A 16,434-nucleotide genomic window follows, 5' to 3' on the forward strand; every position below is an offset into this window, starting at 1 on the left:
GGTGCACGGGCACCAAAATTGGCAGCCCGTCCGCCATTTTAAAAGAAATAATTAAGGATCAATTGAGCTTGTTAACAAGCCAATTCACCTAGATAATACGCTACCTATGCCATAAAATGGTTGACGTGGGCGTGCTGGCAGCATTGGGCAGGCTGTTTTGAAAAAAAGAATTGTAAAAGCGGGAAGGGGGCCCAGCATTTGGCACAGCAACCTTTCCACATCGAGGGCACCCTTCCAAGATGTCATCCTAGCCCTTTTTTCCTCCCCGCATGGCCTCTGAAATGTACCCTCCCAATCACCACTTGCCCCCCCCTCCCCCATCCTCCTAGGCTGATCCATCCAAGACCCCCGACTTACCTGGGTCCAGATGCTATAGCTGCCTTCTTCGTGGGCCTGCTTACAGTTCTAGCAGCACCCACTATATGGTTGTAGTGCTGCTGGGACTGATAGAGCTGCTGGCTAATCAGATTGGCCAGCAGCTCTTGAAGACAAGACTTCCTCCCACTGAGGGGTACAAGTCCCACTCTCGGCCTGTTGAGCGCACCGGCAGCGTGTTATGGCTATAGGTGGCCTTCTTTTAGGTGCGTTGGCTGCCGGCCAACTCTTGCAACAGGGGGGAAATCCAGTCCAATAATCAGGGAAGAAAATCAACAGGCACTTGGAGAGGCTTGAATTCATTAGGAATAGTCAGCATATAGTTGTAGAAGACACATTGTGCTTGGTTAATCTAATTGCATATTTTGATGCAGTTTGATAAAGCAGATGCAATGGATGTTGTCTACATGATTTCAAGGAAGGGTTAGACAAAATACCACATAAAAGGCTGGTTAACAAAATTGAAGCCCATGAAATAGGAGGGTCAATGTCAGCTTGGAAAAGAAATGGGCTTAAGGACAGGAAACAAGTCTTGGTAAATTCTTGTTATTTAGATTGAAAGATCATAGACAATGGTGTTCCCCAAGAGTTGATGTTAGGACTACTGCTTTTTCTAATATATATATAAATGACTTGGATATTGGAATACAGAGTAAGATTTCAAAATATGCTGATGATACCAAACTTGGAGTTGTGGCAAGCAGTAAGGATGACACTAATCAACTAACAGGGCATAGATATGCTAGCAGAATGGGTAGACAAGTGGCAGATGAAATTTAATATAGATGTGAAATAAAAATGCATTTTAACAGAGTGGATAGGGAGACACAATACGGACCTAATGGCACAGTTCTAAGGAGTGTGCAGGGTCAGAGGGAACTGCAGATGCATGCATACAGATCCTTGAAGGTAGCAGGACATACTGAAATAGTAGTTAGCAAAACATATAAGATCTGAGACTTCATTAATAGAGGTCTTGAGTACAAAATCAGGGAAGCTATGCTAAACGTTTATAAAGCTCTGCTTAGCCACAACTGGAGTATTGCATCCAGTTTTGGTCATCACACTTTAGGAAGGATGTGAACATCCTTGAGAAGGTTCAGGGGAGATTTATCAGAATGGTTCAAGGGATGGGGATTTTTAGCTGCACGGTTAGGTTGAAGAAACTGGGGTTATTTTCCTTGAAACAAGGAAGATTGAGGGAAGATTTAATTGAGGTGCACAAGATTAGGACAATTTTAGATAATTTAGATAAAGAAAAGCTGTTCCCATTAGCTGATGGTACAAAGACTAGGGACACAGATTTAAGGTTTTGAACAAGAGATGGAGTGGGGATGTGTGGAAGAAGTCTTTTATGCTGTGAGTTGTAATGGCCTGGAACTCGGTGCCTACAAGGGTGGTGGAAGTGGAAATGATTAATGACTTTAGAAGGACATTGAATGGGGACTTGAGGGAAATAAACTTGCAAGGCTAGAGGGATAGAGTGGGTGAATGAAACTGACTGGGTTGTCCTACAGAGGACTGGCATGGACTTGATGAGCTGAATGACCTCCATCCGTGCCATAATGAATTTATGACTCTGTGACATAGTAGAACAGAATTGGCGAAACAGAGAGCAAGAAATTGGATTGTGACATTTTTTAGATTTCCGTGACCTGTCCGTGGCCTTTGCTATTGAGGTAACACCATGTAAATTTTGTTTTGCCTCCTCATCTAAATGATTGTACCATTGATCCAAGCAGGGCCCACATTGCTAACCATCTAGTGTTTAGCAGGGGATCAATCAGCATTTGCAGAGCTTACATCATGCAGATAGCCTGCTCCTCTTAAAGGGAGTCTGTCACTCTTAAGCTACATTTAATCACATGAGGCTGTTACTCAATGCAGTGGCTGCAATTCTAAACAAGGGAAATGGAACACCAAGGCAGAGAGATGCCTCTCTGGTTCATGGATCTGGCACTGGAGGCCTTAGGGTAGAGGTAGGCTGGAGCAGGGAGGCCATGTTCCTTTGGGGGAGGTGAGGTGGCAGGATTTAGTCAAAAAGCACCTCAAAAAGAAATGAAGGTGGCCAGAGAGGTCAATTCCAAGGACCTGGAAACAGTGCCACAAGATGTTTACTGATCTTACACAGGTGGTAAAGGTCAGTAAATGCATCTTCACATGGGGGAGAACCTTTGGCTCACCGAGCGGGGGCAGGGCCTGCTCGCTGAGGCATAAAATGACTCGGGTGACATCGGGTGTGCGTCCTGACGTCACCGAGTGTCATTTAGATTTTCAGTTCAGTGGGCACTTGGCCGAGTCGGCTGCGCGCCCACCGAACTGTCACAGGCCTATTAAGGCCATTTAACTAAATTCAAATAATTAACTGAGTTGCCCGTCCAACCTTAAGGTTGGCGGGCAGGCGAAGAGCCCAGGCGGCCTTCGCATTTTTCATGGAATCTCATCCACGGGTGGGATGAGGTTTCATGAATGATTTTAAATTTTCTCAAAACTTTTTACTGAAATTAATGCACATGTCCCAGCTTATGTGACAGTTTCACATGAGGGGACATGTCAAAAAAAGTGTTTCAACACTTTATTGAACTGTTAAAACTTAAAACTAATCTCCCTGAGGCACAGTGGTGCCTCAGGGAGATTTCTCTACGCGAAAGAGTGCACTCCCGACTCAGGGAACGCACCCCCACCCCTAACCCCGCACAGGGAGCGTACAGCGCTTCTGGGTGCCGTCAAGCTGGGCGGGCCTTAAAATGGGCGACCACATAGAATGGCGGCGTCAATCAGGTCTGTGCCCGGATGCGCCCGCCCCTGCACAACCCCCCCGATGGGGGGAAAGTTCTACCCATGAGATCTACTACCCACTGCACCACTAACCTCCTGCACTCCTTAGTGCATCACAACTCCAGCTCTCATTATCAGTGGTCACTGGCACTCAGAATTTATGCCTAATATTGATATGCAGTGCGAACGTCTTATGTATTTCAATGATGCCAGCCTCACAACAAGTTCTTGCTACTTCCACATCCCTCCAGTTACTCAACTGTGGCAGGCACATCACCTAAACACAGTGCAATTGTTACAAGCATGGGATTTACAGGTTGGTTCTGTTTTGGATTAGCTCTTTTAACTTAAGGTAAAATGGAGTAATGAAGAGCGACATGTGATCTGTTACCAGTTCTCCCTGACGACTGGCCTGTGTGGCCTGGATACCATGGGGACGCAGGCCCCGGTTAGTTGATATTGAAATGTACGTGCCAGTTTTAATACCTGGACACAAAGGGAGAGTCAGATTTTTTTGCTATTGCAGACTTACTGTCTCAGAGACTTTGAAAAGAGAGAAAGAGAGAGAGGGAGAGAGAAAGACAGAAGGAGACAGGGAAGCAACAGTTGATGTGAGCAGCTGGGAAAAGCTATTCTCTGCTAGTACCATGCAGAATGTTAGTGAAAGCTGGTCCTCTGGGTTGGGGGAAGGAGCCTGCAGAGATTTAAAGTCACTAGAAGATTTGTCCTGGTGAGGCTAGGGGAAGGTATCACCGGAGTGAGCCTTGTTGCTTGAAGACAGTTCAGAAATCCTTGGAAGACTGAAGGAAAGGACCTTTGATGGTCACTGGACATTACAACTTGGTAAAACAGGGAGGAGTGAACCCACTGGAAGCTGGGAGTGATGTTGGTCTGTTTCCTGAAAAGGCTGCAATTCTGTGGAAGGCATGCTGTAATACATAAATATGATGTCGGGTTACCAGTCATGTTAAGAAATGGACAAGGATTTATTTTCTGTCATTTAAAGTATTAGCTGCTTATTAAGTAATGTTTAGTCGAAGTTGATTTTAGTTTGTTTGCCACAATAAAAACCTTAAGACTTGAAATCTTGTCATGTGATTCCTTTGGGTTGGTCGCTGGGAATCCAAATGTTTTTTTCAAATTTATCAGTTTCTACAGGGATCGCAACAACAGAATCACTGACATCCTCTCTCTCTTGTGCGACGAGATTGTTGATAACAGTAGGAAGCAGAGCAGAACCGAGAGAGACAAGAACGTCTGCACCTCCTAAGCCCTACAGAAGATATGGTTTCCTGAAATGTGAAGCCAGTTGCAATGCAGCACATGGCACTTAGGGTCACCGAGAATGTTGAAGATGATGATACTTACTGCTTTATGCTCCTTCTCAATTCCCAGCTTGCTCATCCTGTTATCTGGAACAGTGAGAAAGCTGCAGACAGTGTGACCATGGATCTTTTGTCTTCCACCACACCCTCCCTTCCCTCATCCCAACATCCCCCTTTCTGATTTCCTGCTTTTAGATGCCTGAAACTGCTGCCTGACCAGTCTTAGAGCCCAAGCCAGAGGAGAGAGAGCAACAGCACAGTACTGATGAAGAGGCACTCTGACTTGATCTGACACTTGCAACCACCAGCTCTGATACTAGCATTGTATGCACCTTAGAGGCAAGCATGGAATTGGAATCTATATATGGCGAGTCACCGGGCACAAATGTGTTGTATCCAGGTCAGAGGGAAGAGATTGCTTGTTCCTGCTCATTTGAGGGTGATGTCACAGATGGCCTCTGCTAGAGGAGACTCAGATAGGAACCTTTATGGGGCAGCATAAAGGGGAGTGCTGAGGAAGATGCATAGCAAGATGCTGGGTTCCTTGTCAGGCCTGCCAGACAGCCACCTGTCATTGTAAAGAATTATGGAGGAATTTGGTCCAAACTTGGCAGAGGGCATCTTGCAGAGTTTCCCCACTTCACAGCCTCTGCTCCATCTCCTTGCCATGCTGCTGACACAGAGGCACTGTAGCTACAGCTCCCATACCTGTTGGACAAATCTCTGCCCTCCCTGTGAAGATGCAGCTAATTCCAGGAACTCACCACAACACCTCCGGATAATCTCTACAGTACTTCTAGAGCCTTTGCAATAGCAGAAGTCATTATAACCTATCTGATTTCCAAGTTGGGTGTCAGGCCCTTTAAATAATGTTAGCACTGGGCCCCTCCTGCAGCTGAATGCATGCCCTTTGATGAGTGACAAGCAAATATGTTGATTGGACCTGCATGGTTCAAAGTTCGTAAATAGGACATCAAATTAGCCACTACGATTGAGTGCTGTCATTGCAACACCAGTTTGCTGACTTCCGGTAAACGCAGGAGATGTTCGCATCAGCTTCCTTTCCAGCATGGGTTGTTTTGTGGGCTGCTCCAGAAACAAGGCCTTAGAGAGGATGCAGAGAAGATTGTTGAGAATGGTGCCAGAGATGGAAGACTTCAGTTACATGAATAGGCCAGAGAAACTGGAGTTGTCTTCTTTAGACTAGAGAAGATTTGAGGAAGATTTGATGGAGATGTTCACTGTCATGAACTGTTTTGATACAGTAAATAGGGAAAAATTGTTTCCATTGGCAGAAGGGCCAGTAACTAGAGGTCATAGATTCAAGGTAATTAGCAAAAGTGGCAACAAAAGGAAACATTGGCCAGAATTATCGGCTTGGGAAGCGGGGGTGGGGCCTGTTTGCCGAGGTGTAAAATGTCATGGGGTAACATCGGGTGTGCATCCCGATGTCAACACGCGTCACTTAGATTTTCAGCTCGGCGGGCGCGCAGGCAAACTGTCAAAGGCCTATTAAGGCCATTTAAAAACTAATTAAATAAACAGAACTGCCCGTCCAACCTTAAGGTTGGCGGGCAGGCAAAGAGCCCAGGTGGCCTTTGCATGCCTCAGGGAGATTTCTGCACTCTTTTGCACACGTGCGCGAAAGAGCTCCGGCCCCGACTCAGGGAACACCCCCCCACCCCCTCCCCTGGCCGCACAGGAAGTGCTCAGTGCTTCCAGGCATTCATCACGTTGGGTGGGCCTTAATTGGCCTGCCCATGTAAAATGGCGACGCGGACCCAATTGGGGGCACCGATCAGGTCCCCGCCCGCCGGCCCCCGCATAACCCCCCGATGGGGGGGAAATTCTCCCCATTGTTTTACACAGCAAGTTGCCATGATTTGGAATGCACTGCCTGAAGGGATGTTGGAAGCAGATTCAACATTAACTTTCAAAAGGGAATTGGATATCCACTTGAAGTGGAGAAATATGTCAGGCTACGGGGAAAGAGCAGAGAAGTGGGACCAATTGGATAGCTCTTTCAAAGAGCAGGCGTAGATATGATGGGTTGGACAGCCTCCTTCTTTAGTGCACAATAATATGATTCTACACGTAACAAAATTTCCCCTAATGCCTACCCTCACTCAGTGATAATTTAAAAGCAATGGTCCGTGAATGGTCCCAAGTCAGAGCAAACACTCTTTACCCATTCAAACCATCAAAACTCTTCATCGTTTAAATCTGTATTAAATTTGCTCTTACACTTCTTTATTCTAGTGGAAATCATTTCAAGTCCACATAACCATACTTTGCATTTCTAGTATAATTTTGATGAATCTACACTCTCCATTTTTGTCCTTCCTATAATGGAACTCCAAAATTGCACACAGTACTGTAACTGTGGCCCAACCATTGCTTTCACAAATTTATCATAAACTTTTTACTCTCCATCCCTAGAGATAAAATCTAAAATGCTATTTCTTTTGCAGTTTTTTCGATTCTTTTTTATTCATTCATGGGTTGTGGGCATTGCTGGCCAGGCAACCATTTATTGCCCATTCCTAATTTCCCTTGAGAAGGTGGTGGTGTGCTGCCTTCTTGAACTGCTGCAGTTTATATCTGCACTTAGACTATTATATTTGAAACCCTATAACTTTGGCTATCCATGCCTTTCAACATCTTTCTTTCAGAATATACTCCCACTTCTTGATTTTACTTCCAAAATTTATTAACTCAATTGTTTTCATATTAAACTGTACCTGACATCGCTTATCCATTTCATGAACTTGTTTATAACTTTGCAAAATCTCCTACCATCTTCCTTGCTGTTCATTAAGCCCTCTCATTTAAATATTCGAAAAATCTTGATGCTGTGTTCCCTAAGTCCAAATCAGGCTGCAAAACATAAATTAGAGCAAACACTGCCTCCTGGAATGCACCACTTCCAACTCATCTCCAATTTGAGCACCAACACTAACATGCTTCCTGTCGACTAATGTTTCAGCCACGCTGCTATATTTCCTGTCATATCATATATGTGAATTTTTATAACAAACACACCTTTGGCCAGTGGATATTTGTGAAGGGTGGGAAAACAACAAGGGAAGTTTGGAGTAGTTGACCCTATGCATGACAAAGCCATGTACAAGATATTTGCTGTAGATAGACTGAAGTAAAGGCAGAGGTCAAAAATGTCGTAGAGTTGGAAATAAACAGTCATTGTGATGAAGAGAAGAAGAGGTCCATAATCTAGCTCAGGATAGAACAAGTTGATTCAGGCAGAGGAAGAAGCTATAGAGGGGGATGAGATCAATAGCAAATGAATGTTTCAGAAACGGTGCAGAAATGCAGATAAGACTGGATTGAAGCAGGTATTTTGTTTAACACAGCAAGCTCATTTATTAAAAATGTCTTCGAATACATCTCATTACAACAGAGAAGATTCAATTATGAACTCTGCTCAAGCTACTTAGTATTCAGAAAGGAAGAATGAACCACATGCAAGCTTTCAATTCAACAAAGTTCTCTGAAGCCTTACCCAACAGTCAAAGGCAATCAAATAACACACCAGTACATCAATTCAATCTCACATAATGAAACAGATATTAACCTCAGTGTCCTGTACAATACTGGATCATCTGCATTCATCCTTACAGCCTTGAAAGAAACATTTACCCTGTTTTTTTTTAATATTAACCTTAATCTCAGCTGAACTGATGAAACACACCTTTACCTTTTTTTACCTTTTACCTTTGGTAAATTATAAAATTTATTGTTATGAGTGATTCAGATTTGGCATGCAGATTCGTGGGCCAAAAACTTGTACATGAAAAAATATTAGAACCATATGTGGCAGTTACCAGGGAGTGTTAGGCCCAATAAATAAAGGGTAGCATTCTGGTGACAGTGAGTTATTATAGTTCCCTCAAAAGCAGGATAGACTCATAACTCAGAGAATTGTGGCTGTGAATCTGCCTTTTACACACCTGAGAGCACACCTGGAATTCGCTGACATGGTGAAATATCCTACATATTTGAAGGTACTTGCTCTTCTAGAAATGAATAATAGGAAAGAAGAGCTGCTGTTCATCCTTGCACATCGCTCCATAGGTAGTATTTAATGGAGGCGACGGGGGTCTCGACCACTGGCTGGAGAGCCAGCAGGAGCCACATATCACCGCTTTTAGGGAACGCCCGTTGAATTAAGAGCCACTCAGGCAATTAACTGGACATGGGATAAAAGAACCTGGGGGCGGAATCCCTGCCTGCCAAGAGGTGTCAACCAATCAAAGGCCAACAACTCTACCGAACTGCAGCGCCACCAGGGAGGATTGTCATTGGATCCCAGAAGCGAGATGGCAGTTGCCAATGAAGGGGTTCAGTAGCAAGGGCCCCATACCCTATGCCAGGCCCCTCGATCAGGCACTGAGTGCCTTTGAACAAGAAACCCCGCCCCCCCTTCAATCTCCAGGAGCTCACAACCAACCCCACATGGAATGAGGCCCTTAAGTGAGCATCAATTGCCCACTTAAGGGCCTCAATTGGCGGGGTGGGGACATCCTCCACGGGCCTTCCCATCACGGACTTAATCAGGGCGAAGGCGGGAAAATAGGGGGAGCGATCCCCCATTCACCACTCTCCAACCTGATTAAATGACCACCACACCACTACTCCCCCCGCCACCAAACTCACCACAGGGGAGGACATTAAATTGTGCCCCATCGATGCAAACTATGTGAATTTAAACGCGTATACATAACTCCAACTGATCCTGCAGACATTTAAATTGCTTTCAAATTAAACACTTCATTAGAAAAATATCGGTCCCCATATTTATATAATCTCAAAACACATCCACAGTTCAACTTTACGACCAGACTGAAAATTAATAGACTTGGCATCAATCAAAAACAACCTCATCAAGCCTTGTAAATGTTGTATGATCTTTGTGATGAAAACAGCCTGAAATTAACAAGGGGATGACAGACACATTTTATAAAAAATACTGAACGCATGGCTAATAATTGGAGAACTTACACAACAGCGCATCAGTACTTGTTTGCTTTGTTTCAGATGCTTTGAGTCTGATGGCAACAAACTACTTAATGATTCTGTGAAGCAATGATTACTACAGGGAATCTAGGTCCAGTGGAACTGATTAAACCACAGCATAAAAACAGGAACAGGCAGCATTCAAAGGTATATAAAGCAAAGGAAATAAAACACCGATGGCATCAATCATTTTCAAATCTTTACTGCAGCATTTTTTTTATTCCTTTTTATGTTCTCTCTTAAATCAGTATTATGGCAAAGGTAAAATATGGAAGTACAAATATATTTTTATTTCCCTAGCTACATACTTACAAAATGCAATGCACAGAAGAGCATGGAATGATACCTGCTCTTCCAGTTAAAAGAAACCTGCAAGAAATGTTAGTATCTCTTCTACAGTGAGTGTTTCAAAGTCAGATATGTTTAAACAAGTACACCTTTGTGCTGATAGTTTTGGATAAATTATCAATTTTTCGTGTTGCGATCTGGCGAAAACTAAAACCATACAAATTAATAAATCTAGCTAATGACAGTGAGTAGGTGTAAGGTAGACAATATCTAACATCTGTAGTGAAGTCACAAAATGATTAAAAAGAGATTTAAATTGAGCATCAGAAGAAGACATATTTACCTTATGGCAAAATCTTGTTTCTACAATAATGGGTGATAAATAAAGTATTCTGGACCTTTATTTTCCACTGAATCAGGTAAGAGTGTAGATGATGCAATGCAGATTGCTAGACCAGAGACAAAAAGAGCACTGCTGTACATTCTAATTGAAACTCAAATTCCTTGCCTTTCTTTGTTTATCTATTTGCCTTTTCTCTCTGCACATCTCTCACACAATTATCTTTATATTTCAATTATCAAGTCTTTTTCTCACTTTGTCTCTCACTTTTTTTCTGAAAGTATTATTTTTTCCTTTGTCTTATGTTTCTTTTTATGGCTCTTAATAGTTATTCCAATTTCTCTATGCATCTCTCACAAGCATGCTTTTCCTGGTGGTGCTCAGTTTCATCATTTTCCAAAATATACAAGAAAATGAGTCATGTACCAAATTGGCATAGAAGAGCAACATGCATCGATTAAAAAAAAAAGACTCGCAATAGGTTTCAGTGTTGCAGGATGTTAATATAAAAAGTCAAAATGAGTTACTTATAGGGTGAGTAGATTGTGAATGTGCTTCTGTTTCAAGCAGGATTTTAGTTTTGAGTTTTAGGTTTTGGAACAAGAGAAAACATCTCTCAAACAGAGTTCAGTTGAAATTGTCTCTGTTGGCTAAAAGAGGGTAAAACTCTTGTTAACTGAAGGACTCCTAAAAGTGAGTTGAAATTCTGGTATGGTCAAGCTGAGAGACAGAGAGAGAGAGGCTTATGTCCCAGAAAAGCCCAGGTAAATTACCCCTTGTTTATTTTCTTAAGGATCAGGAGTTTTCCTTCTGGACCCACAATCTTGTTTGTCCTCTGGTCTAGGCTTCCCCCTTCCCCGTCCTTTGGTCATGATCATAGTGGACTCGTCTTCCCATATAAGCAAATGAACATGCCATTTGAGGCAAGATTTCTTAACGCATATTAGGAATTCCATTCTCTTTTCAGTTTACTCTCATCCTGCCTCAAAGCAATGAACGCTAATTGAAATTTCAGAGAATAATAACTGTATTATTTCAACTCATCTGCCTGATCAGTCCACAGGATTCCTTTTTCTTTTCCTTCCCACAATTAGAGGCTCAAGTATAGCACCATTAATGTAACAATCCCTTTCTCATTATTGATCTCTGTCCGAACTTTTCCTTTTGTCAAGCTTAGTTACCATTATACAGCATGTACACTGTGTCACCAATTGCCGTTTTGTCTGCTTTCTTACCTATTCTGTCCCTCCTAAAAGCATTATAACATTATAATATTCATTTTTCACTCCCAAAATGTTTGCAGTCAACTCTGAGCCAGAATTTTATTGACATATGGAGGGCCCCACTGCGGGGACCAACTGTGAGTCCCGAGCCTGTGTGGGTGAATGGTAAGGAGGTTTTATGGGGTGTCCACTTAACAGGCTGCTACTGGAACTGCTCCCCAATTAAGGATGGCATCCTGCTTCTGAGCTGCCATCTCACTCAGATGGCCAGCAGTGCTGCAGCCTTAGCAGCGGCACTGTTGAGGCTGTAGTGAGAAGGAGAGGGGGCCTCCATGTTTGTGCGCCCTTGAAAGGCCGGTGAGAAATGTTTTGAATGTGCAGGGTCCATGTAGCAAGTCCCAATGATTGGAGGGATGAACCCTTCAAGTGTTGGATTCCAAGCGTGGGGGGTGACCACCTACCCATGAGAGGATGTCTCTGTGGGACATGGAGCCTCTGGGAAGGAATATTCCTTCTCCTTGAAAGCAGCTGGGAGGCTGTATGGATGTACCTGAGGGTCACCTAACACAGCAGAGGGCCATTATGACACAGGTAAAATACTGCAGGAGACATAAAAGTTAGTAAATTGGCCAATTATTTGGATTAATTGGTTGCTCACCTCCAGTTGATGAGCAGTCGAGCTGCTGTTGTACCTGCCTTTTGAATTATCCTGTAGCAATGGGAGCTTGTCAGGCCTCCCGCTGCCTTCTAATGACGTTTTACAAATTCTCCCACCCTCTAGCCCATCTCCAGAGGGCTGGTAAAATCCCAGCCATAGCTTCTGTTGGTACTAGGAACATAGGAACAGAAGTAGACCATTTATCCCCTCAAACATATTTGAACATTCAATGAGATCATGCAGGTAGCAGGTTTGGAAGGAGCTGTCAAAGGAGGCTTGGTGAGTTGCTGCACTGCACCTTGTAGATGGAACACATTGCTGCCATGGTGTGCCGATGGTGGAGGGATTGAATGTTAAAGGTGGTGGAATGGATGCCAATCAATTGGGCTGCTTTGTCCTGGATGGTGTTGAGCTTCTTAAGTGTTGTTGGAGCTGCACTCATTCAGGCAAATGGGGATTATTGCATCACACTGCAATGGTAGTGCCGGTGAACATCATGTGCATGAAAGAACGCACTCATCACCCTGAGGCTAAGTGCTGCCTCAGGGAGATTGCCTCGACTTTTAAAAATATTAAAAATAGAGAAAAGAAAAATCCCTTATATGTCCCCTCATATGACAATGCCAAATGAGTTGGGACATGTTCATAATTTACATCACAACTTTATTACAATTTTTAAAACCCTACATGAAACCTCATCCCGCCGCTGGATGAGGTTTCATGTTTTATCTATTTGCCGCCGGGGCTCCTGGCCTGTCCACCAACCTTAAGGTTGGACGGGCAGGTCCTTTAATTACTTAATTGATCCTGTCAATGGCCTCAAGTGGCCACTGACAGGTCGGCGGGCCCGCAGCTGATTTTGCTGTGCCCCGGCCTTCTTGGAAATTTAAATGGACCGGGATGGCATTGGGGTTTTGCCCGAAATCATCCCGCGTCATTTTATGCGTCGGTGAACGGGCCCCAACCCTGGCTTGCCAACGGCAAAATTCTGCCCCATGCGTCTTGTACAAAGAACACTTATTTGAAGCAGGCACACTAACCTGTCTCTCTGCTCTAATGTTTTACTCAATTTTTATTTTATTTCTCTCTTTTAATTAATTTATATCTTTTATTTTCCCTTTGCCTGTAGAATCTAAAGCACAATTTCTGACTGTTCTTTTCTCTCTTCTCTTTTCTTTGTTTTGGAGCTACTATTAATACTATCTTTTTCTGTCTGAACCTTCCCCTATTTATTAGATTATAGTCCTTCTGAACGCTCTAGTTATTCTCTCCCTCTAGGACCCTGGTCCCAGGTAGATACAATCCCAAAGATATAATTCCTTTCTGTCTGAGTTCCTGTGTCAGTGGCCTATGAAATGGATCCCCTATTTTACACATCACTCCTTTAGCCACATGTTCACCTTCCTAATCTGCATATTCCAATGCCAATTTGCATGTGGCTTTGGTTGTAAACTAGAGATAATAAACATGCCGATCCTGTGATTTTGCTCCTAGTTCCTGGCACTCACCAAGCTGCATGTCTTGCCCACTCTTCCATTGTGTTGTTGGTTCCAACTTGGATCACAATGTTTGAATTCTCTCCCCCCACTTTCTCTCTAATATCCTTTCAAATCATTTTGAGATTCCGTCAACCTGGCACCAGGTGCCCTTGTGCCCAAAAGTTCCAGCTTAACTTTTGGAACCTCCTTGACAGCTGGCAAGCAAACGTTATTTGCGAAAACTCCCAATATTGATTAATTCAGCCTGGGGCACTATCAGTTTCGTGGGCATCACCGACATCTGGAATTATATTTTGAAAACGAGCACAAAAGGCTGCAGAAACCCCTGAGTGGCATTGAACACAATTTGCATTTAAATTCCTGTGATCTTTTGTGCTTGTTACACTGATATTGGGGGAATTACGCTAAATAAAACAGGGTAACTGAGCAGAAACTCCAGGGCCAAAATTTCACACTCCCGCGCCGGTGGGTTTTTTTGGGGGGAGGGGGAGCATGTGAAATTGAAGGGGTGGATTTTCTCCGGGTTCCCACCTGCCCTGACCACGCGGCAATTTTATGCTGGGCGGTCAAGGCTTCGGATGGGGAGCCTGCTCTTGCCCCAGGTGAGGCCCTTATGTGGCCAATTAAGGTGCCGTTTCCCACCTAGACTTAATTTTTAGGCTGCGAAGAGAATTTACCCAGCGTGGGGGATGTCTGAAAAAGAATGGGCTTAGATCTCGGGCGGGAAGTGGTAGGGGGACGGGGAGGGGGGTTGGGAGGGGGTGCCTCCATTCGAAGCCCCCTTCTGACTGCGTGCACTCCCCCACCCCCTTAAGGTCCAGTGGCCACTGGATTTCCCTCCCCTCCGGCCTTTCCCCTGACAAACCAATCACCCCCTTTGTGCACCCCCCAGGCCTTCCCTACCCTCCCCGCCCTGGAACCCCTTAAACTAAATTTGTCCTCCGGTTCCGGGACTTAGGCTCAGGTATGTTGATGCACTTCCTCTTCATTCTACTACAGCTTTTGTCGCGCAGGGACTGGAGATCTACCAGCCAATCAGATTGCCGGCAGCTCTCTAAGGTGGGACTTCCTCCCGAGTGAGGGGCTGAAGTCCTGCCTGCAGCCACTAAACGCTCATTCAAGCGTGAAATGTCTGCGGGGCACTTGGAGTTGGCAGGGAACTCTTCAGAAGGCGAGAAGGGAGACTCCACCATCTGAAAATTTCAGGCCCAGGGCTCAATTCTTAGTATCTGGGTGACGGTAGCAATAAGATTGGCTGCTCCAATTGCAAATTAATATAAGGAATGAGCATTGCATGACACTTGGGCCAGCTCCACGATTATCAAGAAGATTCATAAAATATTCCTGTAGACTTATATTTCCAGGTTGTTTGAGAACATCAACCTATATTTCGTTTAAATTTAAGAGGAGCCTTTAAAAAGATAAAGGATTTTGATGTGGTGGATGCAAAGAAACTATTTCTTGTGATGGGGAAATACATAACACTGGGCCATAATTTTAAAATTAGGTTAGGTGTTTGGTGAATGAACGGGGTTAGAATATAAGAACATAAGAAATAAGAGCTGGAGTAGACTGGCCTTTTGAGCCTGCTCAAACCTTCAACAAGTTCATGGCTGATTTTCTACCTCAACTCCACCTTCCTGTGCAATTGCCATATCTCAGTTCTCTTAATATGCAAAAATCTACTGATGTCAGTCTTGAACATACTCAACGATTGAGCATCCACAGCTCCCTCGGTGGAGCATTCCAAAGATTCACACTTTGAGTGAAGACATTTCTCCTCATTGCAATCCCAAATGGCCACCCCTTATTTTGAGACTGTGACCTTGTGTTGTAGATTCTCCAGCCAGGGGAAATATTTTCTCAGCACCTATACTGTCAAGCCCCTTAAGAATGTTAGACGTTCACATTGAGGTACAATCAGTCATGATATAAATGAATATGGGGAATAGGGGACAGGCTCAAAGTTCTGATTGGTCCACTCCTGTTTCTAACTGCGGTCACATCTTGGAATACAAGGTTAACTGAATTGTATCTAAGGATTTAACAGTCTGGAAATTATTTCACAGGGTCTTACTTCATGCCTCTTTTCACTTCACGGGCAGGGTTTTTAGCTCGGCTAGCGCGCACGATCAGCGGGCCCAGGAGCAGCTGAAGAACAGACTGCCGATTGAGATCGGCCCCTGACTGCGATTTCATGCTGGTTGGCCAATTAACGGCCAGCCATTGTGAAAGGCACACTGAAATGTTCAGCGCTGCCTGTTTGGGGGGGGGGGGGAGGACGGGCGCTGACATAAGTGCGGGTGCAGGGGATGCAGAATCAAAGCTCCCTGAAGGCAGAGAGCTGCCTCAAGGAGCTGAAGAATTTAAAAGCAATCAATAAACGTTTTAAAATTCAGAAAAAAATGTCCACGCATCAGAATCAGTCACCTCAAAATATAAATGATGAAAAGTCTGTCCATACATTTAAAAAAAATTAATAACAGAAACCTCATCCCGCCCTTGGGTGAGGTTTCATCAAAAAGGCAAAGTCTGCCTGGCAGATTCGCCCGTCCACCAACCCCAAGGTTGGACGGACCCCGAAAAATCTGTGTCAGTTGGAACTTTAATGGGCTTAATTGCTCCCTGCATTGTTGACTGGTGCGCTTCCGTCTTTTGTGCATGCCCACTGACCGAAATATCGTGCGAGCGCGGGGTGACGTCAGAATGCTCGCGAGACATCATCACGTGCTAATTTATGCTCGAGCGGGTCGGGCACATGCCCACACGCTGAGCTAAAAATCTTGCCCCATACCTCTGTAGGCATTAATTACTCAGCAATCATAATCCATTCTAGAAGAAGTAAAATTGAGGACTATGCCCTGAAAGACTGAGTCAGGCATAATTAAATGGTGACAGTTGGTCATATTATTGA

The sequence above is a fragment of the Cetorhinus maximus genome, chromosome 7 (assembly GCF_964194155.1).
Source record: "Cetorhinus maximus chromosome 7, sCetMax3.hap1.1, whole genome shotgun sequence".
Taxonomy (NCBI): Eukaryota; Metazoa; Chordata; class Chondrichthyes; order Lamniformes; family Cetorhinidae; genus Cetorhinus; species Cetorhinus maximus.